Source organism: Salvia miltiorrhiza, chromosome 6 (genome assembly GCF_028751815.1).
Source record: "Salvia miltiorrhiza cultivar Shanhuang (shh) chromosome 6, IMPLAD_Smil_shh, whole genome shotgun sequence".
Taxonomy (NCBI): Eukaryota; Viridiplantae; Streptophyta; class Magnoliopsida; order Lamiales; family Lamiaceae; genus Salvia; species Salvia miltiorrhiza.
In genome coordinates this window covers 38,250,807-38,261,305 of record NC_080392.1, presented here as the reverse complement: position 1 = coordinate 38,261,305, position 10,499 = coordinate 38,250,807, and the positions used below count along the sequence as shown (strand labels likewise).

General features: G+C 35.7%; 1 long non-coding RNA gene across 1 annotated transcript; it reads right to left on the bottom strand.

Annotated features, from left to right (window-relative positions):
* Positions 1-6,947: 6,947 nt before the first annotated feature.
* On the bottom strand, positions 6,948-10,279 carry LOC130989465 (uncharacterized). The gene is made up of 3 exons (XR_009090614.1): positions 9,672-10,279; positions 7,744-7,824; positions 6,948-7,236 (listed from the first exon to the last, which is right to left on the bottom strand). It is a non-coding gene; the product is annotated as an uncharacterized LOC130989465 (long non-coding RNA).
* Between the last annotated feature and the right edge of the window lie 220 nt (positions 10,280-10,499).

Below are 10,499 nucleotides of genomic sequence, written 5' to 3'. Positions count from 1 at the left end.
TATCTGAAAGTTGTTGATAAATGAAAGAAGAAGATCTGCTTGTTCTTTCTCTCTATCCAGCAAATCACGGCTCCATTCAAGATTCCACACCCACTGTCCTTCCACCCATCTCCCCATACTCCTAACGCAGCCTTCGGGATTGTTACTGAGGCGGAAAAGTCTCGGAAACCGATCACTTAAACTCTTCTCTTCCGTCCACGCATGGTGCCAAAAGGAGATCGAATCTCCCTCCCCGAGTTGCATCTCAATATTTTCCCTGAACCATCTGCCACTCTCCTCCTTGCTCAAGTCCAACACCTTGTTCCACCAACCATGGCCCTTCCCTCTTCCCCCAACAATGTTGAAACCTCCCTCATCCCATTCAATATCCCCCTTCGCCGCTTTCACCACTCGCGCCCAGAGAGCATCTTTGTTGGTGAGATATCTCCAAAGCCACTTAGACATTAAGGCCCTGTTAAATTTTTCTAAATCTTTGAAGCCCAGGCCCCCTTCTTTATGATCGGCACATAACTTTTCCCACTTCATCCAGTGAATTTTTTTCTCCTCCGTCGCTCCCCGGAGAAATTTACTCATAATCACGCGAATTTCAGACAAGGTACTCTTAGGAAGAATAGAGTAAGAAAGCTGAAAAATCGGGATCGAACTAAGAACCGAGCGGAGCAACGTTACCCTTCCGGCAAATGAAATCTTTCTGTTTTTCCACTTTGAGATCTTTTTCTTGATTTTATCCACAAGGTATTTCCAGTCAGCAACTCTTGAAAGTCTCGTTCCAATCTGGATTCCTAGATAAGTGGTGGGAAGGTCGCCAGCTCTGCACTTGAGATTCACCGCCATCTCCTCAACTCTGGTTCTTGCGATCCTAACTCCGAAGAGAGAACTCTTGTCAAAGTTCACCTTCAAACCTGAAATCAATTCAAAAAGTTTGAGAAGGCATTTGAAAGCCCAAGCATTTTCAATCTTTTCCGACGCAACGAACATAGTGTCGTCCGCATACTGCAAGTGGGAGACATGAAGACCTGGGCGACCGATAGATGCCGGTTCAAGCAAGTTCTTATGAACTGCTCTTTCAATTAGTAGGTTAAGCCCTTCCGCTACAATGAGGAATAAGAATGGCGACATCGGGTCTCCTTGTCTAAGGCCTCTCTGCAAGTGGAATTCACCCGAGGGACTTCCATTGACCAAAACGTTGGCGGTGGCTGAACTAAGGCATCCCGCAATCCACTTCCTCCATCTTGGACCAAAGTTCATTCTCTCAAGCATGATATCCAGGAAGGACCACTCAACTGTATCAAAAGCCTTTGCAAAGTCCACCTTAAACAAAAGAAGCCCTTTATTCCTTTTTTTTGCTTCTTCAATAATCTCATTCAGCGTAATGACGCCGTCAAGAATAAATCTACCCTCCACAAACGCACTTTGACATTCGGATATGATGAGGTGCATAACCTGCTTTTATTGATGCATTAATAAGATAAATCAGATTCAAAATTCAAAAGTATAAACAAATAGTAATACTTAGCTCTTCAAGAATTTGAAAGTAAAATATGTGGTTGCAGAATTGTGAGTGTTTAAAGGGATCCGTGGCTGAAAATGAAAGGTGAAATTAAATGGCTGAAGATGAAAAATAGAATTATTTATGGCCAAGGAAGGAAACACGTAATTGCTCTGAAATTCAAGAACCGGTAAAATGAAAGATGATGGGCTGCTGAGCTCTTATTAAACTCTAGCCCAAAATATACAAGAAATTATGTAAATATTCATTCAAGGCCCAAACTTAGGATGTTTAAGAATAAAATTGAATTTCTAAAAGCATAATACCTAATTCAAAGCCATATTCTTAACTAGGGAGACAATTCATAATCTCAATATATAAATATTTTCAATGACTTTATAATTTAAAATTTTAAATACTTTATAATAATTGAAATAATGATTTCAGATAATATTGTGGTTTCGGATTATTACAAGAGAAGTTGTACTGTCTGCTTTGAATATGACACGTGCGATCTGAAGAGTATAATTTGATAAAAAAGATAGCATACGGAAACTGTAGATTATTTTGATCAATTAATATTCCATTCTTTTCTTACAAAATATCTCCATGCATAGAAGTTGGACAACATAATTGTCGTGTTCTCGGATTCGTTGCTAGCGGTACATGTGGTTCATGAGGATCACCAGGGACTCTGTGATGAGATGTTTGAAGCTTTCCAGCATGCTAATGATTATATTGTTTTTAAAAAAATTCATGTTCGTAGAGAAGCTAATAGACTCATTGTTTGGCGAATTCCACCACTTGATCGGATGGTGTAATGATCTGTAGATTGAACTTTCCAATTTGACTTACGGATATTGTTCATCGTGATTTAATTTAATATCCTACGTTTCCCCCCTAAAAAAATGAGATCCTTCCTCTTAAATGAATATATATATGTCAAGTTAAACAAAGAATGATCCTATGTATAGAGAATAAAGAATTAATCTCTACCATTAAAACCGCTTAATCATGTGGTTGAGATAAATCTGATTTCCAGCTTTTAATTTATTATACCAAATTTCCATTTATTTGTTTTAATTGGAAAAGGGCAATTAAGAAACTTTCAAAATGATAAAAACGGATGGGGCGAAATTTACTCCCCCATTTTAATCTCTCTCTCTCTCTCTCTCTCTCTCTCTCTCTCTCTCTCTTTCAAATCCCTCAGTCGCCTCCCTCATCCCTTCTCCCCATTCGACGGATTTTCCACGATGATTCAGATCCCCCTCGCTGTCAATAGCAGCGGTGAACGGCAATGCCCACCATCTCCTCATCGACGTAGTGCAAAACAGTAGGGTGGATCGTCGCTTCGTTCGCCGGCATCTGCTCCGAAACTAAAACAGTAGGGTGGATCGTCGCTTCGTTCGCCGGTATCTGCTCCGAAACTCGCACGGCGTGAAATCTGAGAATTGCGCGACGCCGTGAACGACTGAGTTGATGTTGCAGTCGCTCGCAAGCGGTGAAAACACGACCATGTTTGCCTCGTTTCTTCTTCTCTTTTCTGAACCAATTGGGTTGGGTGTTTGGTGAAATCTCAGGCTTGAATTCTTTTCATCAAAATTAGGGGAATTATTTGGATTTTTGTCTGAATTTCTAATTTCTGTTCCTTAGAATTATGTTTTGTTCATTAAGAAAGTGTAATATGATCATTTAAAAATTGTTACTTAGAATTATGTTTTGTTCATTAAGAAAGTGTAATCTGTTCATTTAAAAATTGTTATTATTCCTTACATGTTATATTTATGAATTTTCAATAATCTTATTATGATTATCAGAAACATTATTCACCAAATTAACATAAAAATTTTCGAACAAGTGTAATAATATTACGAACGTCTAAACAAAATATTCGAATGTTTCTTGCTGGCATAAAATATTACACATAAAACATTTCGAACAAAGCGTAAAAAATTACGAACAGCTAAATAAAATATTTTGAATTTTTCTTGCTGATCTAAAATATTTTGAACAAGCATAAACAAATTATGAACAGCTAAAAAAAATATATGAATTTTTTCTTACTGACATAAAATATTTAACACAAAATATTTTGAACAGGATTAAAAAAATTACGAACATTATTTTTGAACAAGATTGATAAACAAGTGGGGGAATGGGGTCAAATAGATTGGAGAGAGAAAAAAATTGTTAATTATGATTGTTTTTTATAGTATGCAGAGATTTTAGAGAAAAATATGTTGAAGATTTCAGATATGGACGGAAAAAAGAAAAGAAAAAAGAAGAAGATATGGAAAGATAATATCTTACCAAAATAAAAAAGATAATTAAAGATTTATAATCCTTAATTAGCGGCTGCATAAAATTATTGAATTACATATATAGCCTTTCGGCTATAATTAAGGAAAAGAAACAGAAAAAAAAATCGGCCATTGGATTGATAATTTTGGAAGCTCCAGATTAATTCTTCTTTCTCTACATATTTGTCATTCTCTGTTTAACCTTTCTATATATATATATATATATATATATATATATATATATATATATATATATATGAAGAGGTTCTAATAAAAACCTCTGTTAAAATGAGAACTAGGAACCTAATCTTGACCTTTTAAATATTAGATCTAATGATTAGGATTTAGTCAACAAAAGAAACTGTGCATCTATTATATTTTACTGTGCACTTAAAAAATATGCAATTTATGCAATTGAAACCAACAATGCAAAATATTCAAGCAAATCGAAACTGTGCATCTATGCAATCGAAATTGTGCATCTGTAGTTTAATCTCAGCCATCTATTTTATTTAAATCAATGGCTTTAAATTGGTTCCTAGTTTTCATCTTAAGAGGGGTTTCTATGTTAACCCTACCATATATACATATATATATATATATATATATATATATATATATTATATATAGGGAGAGGTTCAAGAAAGAACCATAATAAATAAAAAAAGAACGGAGAACCATTTTCAGCCATTCGATCATCAAGATCTACGGTGGATGCATCATCTCGTTGGATTAATATAGAACCTGGGTTCAAATCCTGAAGGGAGCATTTTTTTTTTTAATTTTTTAGTGCATTAATTTTAACAGCGAATGCATTAATTTTTACAGTGAATGCATTAGATTTTATGGTTCTCCCGTTCTCACAAATAATGTAGTTCTCTCTAGAACCACACCCTATATATATATATATATATATATATATATATATATATATATATATATATATATGGTCTTATTCAACAAAAACAAACCCCTATATAGAGAAAGGAGACACATTTTAGTGCGTTAGAACAAGTTTGATCAAGGACTGTAATTAGTAGTTAGATTAATTAATATATTTTCTGACTTTTAATTTCTATATAATCTGTTCGTAAGGTTAAATAGGTAAAAGAACAATGAACTGAATTTGGCAAGGTACATAGAATCCCTGAAATTACTCACCTTCCAAATCTGCAGAAAACTGTGGTTCGTTAGAATGAATATCGATTATATGTATACTTTTCATTTGTATTAAGTTAATTATTAATTTAGGTTATTGAGTTTTTGTCTCCTCTACCGCCGTCGACGAACGCTGCTTTCATATCCGCAAACACCGAACAGGGAAGTTGGGTAAATTCTTTTTCACAATTCTTGTTCATATGATTTTTGTTGTCTATTAGAGTATGCATTTAATTTTCAATCGCGTCAAACACAGGTTAGTGAATTCAACTTATTGATGAACACAGTGATAATCAAAAAAATTTAGAGATTAATATGTATTTTAGAATGTATATATTTTTAATTTATGAGATATGTGAGGCTTGAACTATTATAATAGTTGTGTCAGTGTATTGATTAATACTAAAAATGTCTGTAGAAAGGATATGATTTTGTAAATCTACTCATCAACTTATACATTCTAGACTTTCATAACTTATACTGATGCTCGAAACACAGTGATTGATGAACTAGATATCATATATTTCCTATAAGTTATTTTCATATAGTTAAAATGCATAACACAATGTCAAATTTGTTTTTATCACATTATATACACAAGTATTCGACATATTTATGTTGTGGTCACAAATTTATATAATACATTATTGTATGCTTCTGAATATGCTTCCAACAATTCATTGAAAGATTAATTTTTTATTGGTGACAACAATGGATCCTTTGCGGCGAACAGAGATTGTGTATGCAAATTCATTTAGTTTGATGATATGTCTAAGCATTACTCTGGAGATATGATTGGGGTCACAACAAAGAAAAAAAGAATGCAAAAAACTCAAAAATTGAGGTTCCCGTTTGTTCAACGGGAAGTTTGCGCATCAAAGCGGTTAACAAAACAAGAAAAATAAATAGCGCTCTATAACATTTATTCAGCTACATTTAACAGGTATGTTATTTTTGTTGAATCCTATAATATGTTTTCAATTTATTGTTACATTTATTCTTTAAATGATGTAGGCTTGATATACTATATTTTTGCATGAGGGCGTTGAGCTGAATAGATTTGAGTTCGAATCTCTGCGTAAAGGGTGCATTGTTGATCGAAGTATAGTAAATGCTTGGAATATATGTTTGAATAATAATGAAGATTTGCGATCAAATTCTTCACATCTACACTTTTTTGCAAGGACGTAAGTGTTGATTCATTATTATATTACATATTGGTCTATATTTAGAGTGATATTTTTCATTGTTTAATACTCCCTCCGTCCCCAAAATAAGTTTCTCTTTGGGGACGGCACGGATTTTAAGGAAAAATGGTAAAGTGTATTGATAGTGGAGAAAAATATGTTATAATTAGTATTGGGAGTGGTGAAAAGGTGAAAAAGTGTTATAATTAGTATTGGGAGTGGTGAAAAAGTGAAAAATAAGAATAAATAAAGTATTATTAGTGGTGGGGTAGTTGTCCAAAAATGAAAAGAAAAAAAGAGGAACTTATTTGGGGGACGTCCCAAAAAGGAAAAAGATGAACTTATTTCAGGGACAGAGGGAGTATAATGATTATTTTTCTATAGAATCATTGCATTTGTCGAACCGATATTGACTACAGCGAACAAAGCAATGCTTTCAACCTTGCATTTTCTACTGAATTGAAGATGTTCCCTCGTGCTCAGTTGAATCTAATAGATCTTGTATATTATATATTACTAAAGTCATGTGTACGTGGTTTTAAAACTCTTTTTCTTCACACCTAATTTTGTATTTTATTGTATGCAGTTTTTTCCTAGTGTATAGTAACCAACTATACTATGGTGTCGTTTTTGATACGAAGAAAGCACAGATTTTCATTCTGGATAGTATGTTCGATGGGTCTGATTGTAACAGCCCGACTCCCGGGAGAATAAGAAACGGCTACTTAATGGGATTGCTAGACTTTGTTAGAATAAAATGGTTGATATGTTCTTAGACTCGGGTAATACATTGTTAATAAAGGAGTGCCACAATTGAAGGATAATAAGTACAACAATTAGGATAGAAATTTTCCCAACCAGGATCAAAAGTTCGGAGGTCTGAGACAACAAGATAACACTTCATACTAGACGTACATATAAGCGAGGTTCAATTGCTAGTAATGCGATTGTCAAAAGAGTTCATAATAATTAGGTTAAGAATATTTAAAGAGTCATTCTCAAAAGATATCCACGTAAGTGAATATTATGGCAGCGGAAATTATTATACGAAACTACAGCAACATCCTCCCTCAGCCTCGCACGACACCACCTGCCGCTCAACCTGCAAAAGGTTTTGAAAACAATTGCAGGGCTGAGTACTAATATACTCAGTGGGTTTAGCCATTTGAAAACATTTGAAAATTCATTTAAAAGAATAATCCATGCTATGAACAGTATAACATAGAAATATTTGAAAGCATTCCATGCATACTTAAAATAAATTTGTGGATCCATTTCCAGTCTTCTCTCTATTGGTGCTTCACCTATAATGTGAACATGTGGGAGCAGCCCACAGAGGTCCACTACCATGCATGTTTCAGAAATGGGAGCAACCCAAGTCTGACAGTCTGAGGCAAGTGGGAGCAGCCCACAATACCCCCTTGTGTGTACACAATCCTAACCAGGGCGATCCAATCGCTACGCCGGCTAGGACCCGATCGTTAGATAACATAGGAGCACTTTAAACAATAGAGATATAAGAAACATTTTAACATGGACATTCATTTGCATTTGCATAATACAAGTAGAGCTCAATAACTCAAAGCATACTTTGGAAAATAAAACCCACCTTGATAGGACAAGCCTGTAGATAAAATTTGCACAATTATCTTCTTGTAAAACCAGTGCTAAAACCTTCTAACAAGTGGACCTACAAGATAATCTAATCTTAATAGGTCGCAAAATATCGTACGAGCTAACAATTCTACAAAGCTGCTAAATCTTAATATTCTGCGCCCGGATTTTCAAAACTCAATTGAAAATCTTAAAAATCGAAATTATCAAAATATTTTTATTGCATTATTCACTATGCAAATTCATATCATATCTCAAAATCACATAAGGTAAATAATTACACTTAATAAAATAAATAGTCATATTAATATATCAATTGATTAAGATCTTAACTAAATAATTTGAAGTAAAGCATGATTTAACAAAAATTAAATCAGCCCAACATATAAAAATAAATAAAAGCAGCCCAATTCTTTTATTAAATCAGTCCATGTTAAATCATAATATAGGCCCAAAATTTTAATAGCCCAATACTAAAAACCCTAGCCCACAACCCATCTTCTTTATTAAGAGAAACATCACACACACACACAACCCACACCCGCACACACACAGCACAGACGCACGCACACACACACACACCCAGACGCAGTGGCGGATCCAGAATTTTTAAATTGGGGATGCAAAAAATAATCTTATAAACACTAGTGGAGCTAGGATTTTTTTGAGGGAGTTGAACTTCTACGGGGGTTCGGGGGCGATAGCCCCCGAGATTTTTTTTTTTAGGCCTTCGATACATTTTAGACATTTTTTTTTTACTAAAATACAAATATAATAGTAATAACTTTGCATTTCAAATGCAAAATGTATACTTTCAACTTTTTTGTTTAATTAAGAATTGAGGTAATTGATTGATTAAATGATGGGCTTGATCAAAAGAATGAAAAAGAAAGAGACGGTGAGCTCTCTTTTTAGTTGGGTCAATGGAATTTAGGATTTTAAAAACTGAATTTCTCTTTTATTTTGGATTAAAACTTTTAATTGGGGGTGCAAAAACTAAATCTAAAATAATTTATATATGAATATTAATACTAGTAAAAAAAATTTTTTTTTTTTGGGGATGCAACTGCACCCCCATGTTCCATGGTGGATCCGCCCCTGCCCAGACGCACCCCCCCCCCCCTCTCTCTCTTTCATACTGCCGCCGCCACCGCCTGACGGCGGCGCCGCCCGACGGAGGCCGGCAGCCGCCTCCTCCTTCTCTCTCTTCTCCGACTTCTCTCTTTTCTCCTCTCTCTCCCTTTTCTCCCAGCCCTCTCTCTTCTCCTCCATCTCTCCCTCTTCTCCGTCGACGGCAGCGGAAGCCACCGCCGGCGCCGCATCGACCGCAGCACAGCAGCAGCCGCCGCCTCCCCTTCAATCGTCTCCCTCTTGACCGGCAGCAGCAGCTGCCTCCGCCGTCCCTGCACGGAGCAGCGCCGCTGCCTCTCTTTTCTTCCAGATCTGACACCGCCGGCGTCGTGTCGACAGCAGCACGGCAGCAGCTGCCGCCTCCTCTTCTTTCTTCCTCTCGGCCGGGCGAGCAGCAGCACCCCGAAGGACCGCCGCGCCGCCGTCCTCGCCACCACCACCTCCGATTCTCCCTCTCAATCTGCCGCTGCTCCTCTCCTTTCCTCCAGATTCGGCGACGCCGTCGCCCTCGCTTCGTCCGACAACAGCACAGCAGCGCCGCCGCCATGGCAGACGGCCTCCTCCCTCTTGCCACGCCGAGCAGCCGCTCGCCTTCTCCGGCTACCAATCGACGCCCAACACCCCTCCCCAAATCATCTCAAAACCCTCTATCACATTTTAGTCTTCTATTTCATTTGAAATGGTGTTGAGAAATTTTTAATCTTTTCTAAAAAAAAAATTCAATCTTTCTTATGCAAAAATTCAGTCTTTTCTTATGCATTGGAAAAAAAAGCACTTGAGAAATATACTTACAGACTGTGTATTTTCTTGAAGGGATGCTTGTGATTTGAATGAATTTTTGGAGAGGAAAGAAAGCTGATGATAATTGGATTTTCTGTGAATGATCTGATATTTGAGTTTTGGCAAATTTATTTCATGAGAGAAAAATGCATGTAAAGTGATTGGTTCAAAATGTGGTGAGTTGCAGATGCATGTAAAGTGATTGGTTCACAATGTGGTGAAAATGTGGAGTGATGCGTGGATGAATTTTTGATGAATGAGGACAAATGGCTGCTGCCAAAAACCATAACACATAAATCTCTCTACAAAATCAAAAGTCAAAAATCTACAAAATTTAATAAGGCATGTGGGCAGACATGAATGAAAAAAAATTATGGATCAAAATGGGCTTACAAAATACACATAATCTTAACTCAAAAATAAGTAAGACCCAAACTAGATAAGTTAGTATAATAATTCTATTTAGGCCCAATTCAAATTAAAAAGTAAATAAAAAAAATAAAATGTAAGATCATTTCCTTAGAACTCGTCTGATGTTAATATAAAATAAATCCACATAGTCACGTATTTGCATTTAATCTCTGTTGGTAAAATTTAATAAAATCTTTCATTAAAAGAAATACCCTTTTTTTGTATCAACAAAATTTTTATCCGGGCGAGAATTCACCTAAATACTATTCTAAGTTCAAGTATTTTCGGGAAATCCTATTAGGAAAAATCGGGGTGTTACACTGATCCATCTTCCAACACCAAATATGAAGTTGTATACACAAGCCTTGTAAGTGCAATTAAAATATATTATCTTCGCGTAACGAAGATTACATTGGTTCAAATTCATTA